Source organism: Dromiciops gliroides, chromosome 1 (assembly GCF_019393635.1).
Source record: "Dromiciops gliroides isolate mDroGli1 chromosome 1, mDroGli1.pri, whole genome shotgun sequence".
In the NCBI taxonomy this organism is placed as follows: Eukaryota; Metazoa; Chordata; class Mammalia; order Microbiotheria; family Microbiotheriidae; genus Dromiciops; species Dromiciops gliroides.
Genome location: NC_057861.1, coordinates 256,494,561 through 256,496,950, shown reverse-complemented (window position 1 = coordinate 256,496,950; position 2,390 = coordinate 256,494,561). Strand labels below are relative to the sequence as shown.

At 43.9% G+C, this 2,390-nt stretch overlaps 1 pseudogene; it reads left to right on the top strand.

Annotated features, from left to right (window-relative positions):
• Positions 1–958: 958 nt before the first annotated feature.
• On the top strand, positions 959–1,891 carry LOC122748093 (annotated as a pseudogene).
• Positions 1,892–2,390: the final 499 nt, after the last annotated feature.

The following is a 2,390-nucleotide window of genomic DNA, read 5'->3' as shown; positions in this document are numbered from 1 at the left end:
GTCTGAGGCAGATTTGAACTCAGGTACTCCTGACTACAGGGCCAGTGCTCTATCAACTGCACCATCTAGCTGCCCCTAAATTTTATTTTTAAAAGAAAATATTAAGGATACGATTTGCCAGGGGAATCCAAGATTTACCTGGAATTGGTAGAAGGCAGGAACAATCATCAAGCTAGACTTTGCTAATGGCTGTGCTAATTTGTATAATAAACAGTTTAGTATTTTTTTAATCAATTTTGTATAGGTTTATTTTCTCTCTAGATAGTAAATTCCCTAAAAGTGGAGGCTGTATTTTATACTTTTTGTAATCCTCAGAGTGTCAAGCACATTTATTGTACATAGTAAGTTCCAAGTAAATAGAGACCTTTGCTGAAGGATTGTGATGCTAAGTTAAGTTTGGGATTCTGGATCACTGCCTGAGGAATGCAGGCATGCTGCTGTGTTTCTCCAAGATTTTCATTAGAAAGTAGGCACCATGAAAATACTGAGGGGGGCATCTAGGTGACACAGTGGATAAAGCACTGGCCCTGGATTCAGGAGGACCTGAGTTCAAATCCAGCCTCAGATACTTGACACGTACTGGCTGTGTGACCCTGGCCAAGTCACTTAACCCTCATTGACCTGGAAAACAAACAAATAAAAAAACAAAAAATTGAGCAACTGAACATGGAGAGAAGTATGAAATAAAACATTTTATGTTTGTAAAATGGTTTTTAAATCTTAAAACACTATATAGGCAGCCCCACCACCCTAGCGTGTCCTGCTGCCTGGGTTTACCTTTTGGGGAAACTGAAGTTGCTGAGGAAGTGACGTCCCCAGGTCTGCTGCCCTGGCTGGACTCTGCATCTACTTCCATGTCATGTATCCGGGTGCCCACAAAACCTGGAAGGTCTTTTCCATCAGCCTCAGTGAGCCCCAGGACCTCCAGGAGCCTCCTCGAAGGGCTGGCTTGTGAAAAATGAAGATTCTATTACTCAAAAGACCCTAAGGATGACGACTCCGGACAGGATCCCTACTTAAGGAATTGGGATCCTGTGGATTTGAAACAGCCTTTGATACCTGTTTTAACCTTTGAGGTTTGTCTCTGCAGTTTGTCTGAGAAACTATCTCATCCAGAAGCTTAATGGAGGGCTCATCTTTACCACTCCTGAGCAGTGGCAAATGTGCCGTTGTGCCTTGAAAGGAACCACAAACTGGAAGTCTGGAAAAAATTTCTGAAAGAAAAATGGCATGTCAAGCTGGTGTATGTGGTGGCCAAGCTACCGTATCCCTTGTGAGAAAAATTGTCCTGGCCACAGAGAGAGAAAAATGTGGAAATGGAGAGAAGCTTGCTGAATACATCTGTTTCACAAGAAAAGCCGGTGACATTGCCCTTTCTCTTTCCCTGTGGGACCCCCAAAAAGTGAAGTGCTTCCAAGACACTCAAACAGAAGCGCTTTCCACAGGAAAGCCTGTTTACCAGAAGATTCAGCATCCTGGATACAGACTCCCCTGAAGAAGTACTTTCTCCTCACAGGGCATTCCAGCCAGCATCACCTTCTCAGTCCTTCTGGGTTCACGTACAGACTCAGCTATATTCAGGAGTTATCTGGCGACAGCTTTGACCAGATTGTTTGCAGCTATAGGTCCGACCACGGCCCAGGCCATGGCCAGTGTGGGAATCCCTGTGAGCTGCAGGGCAGAGAGGCCCTGCCCCCATGACTTGGCCGCTGGCCTCCAAAAGTGCTTCAGCCACAGAGCCCCTCCAGGCTCCCAGACTACATTGGGCTCCATCGCAGGCCAGCTCAAGTGGGGGCCACTGGGGGACAAATGGGCTCAGTCAACACCCTCCATCCAACACCCGGGGAGCTGTAGAGTGATCCGTCAGTCCAGGGGTCCTGGCATCTTCTAATTTTTTGGAAAAATCCTGCTCAGGAATGGCAGCATTGCTTCCAACCGCACTCTGAATTCTAGGGGCAGGGAGAAGGGACAAGTGTAATCCAATTCAGTAAATACCTCATGGGAATAAATCACAAGCATGTATTCATCCCCCAAGGCATTTGCTATACATGGGCAAGGTGCAGGGGACAGAAACACAGTACCTGACATCTAGTGGGTGCTTAATAAATGCCTGGTGACCTGCTAAAACAAAAACAAAACAAAACAAAACAAAAAACACTATAAAAATTGTACTTATCCTATCTTTACATGTAATAAATAAATAATTTTTTTAATGGTACTTATTTTTTCTGGCTACCCACAATAGATTCACTATCCAACCAGTTCTTTTAATATTTATTAACTGAATGAAAGAATGATACAATATACTTCCATTATTCAATATGTCCCAAATATTCTTTACAGTTATTTTTCTCAGCTGTGAAGTGATTATTTTCTGAGTTAAGGCATAG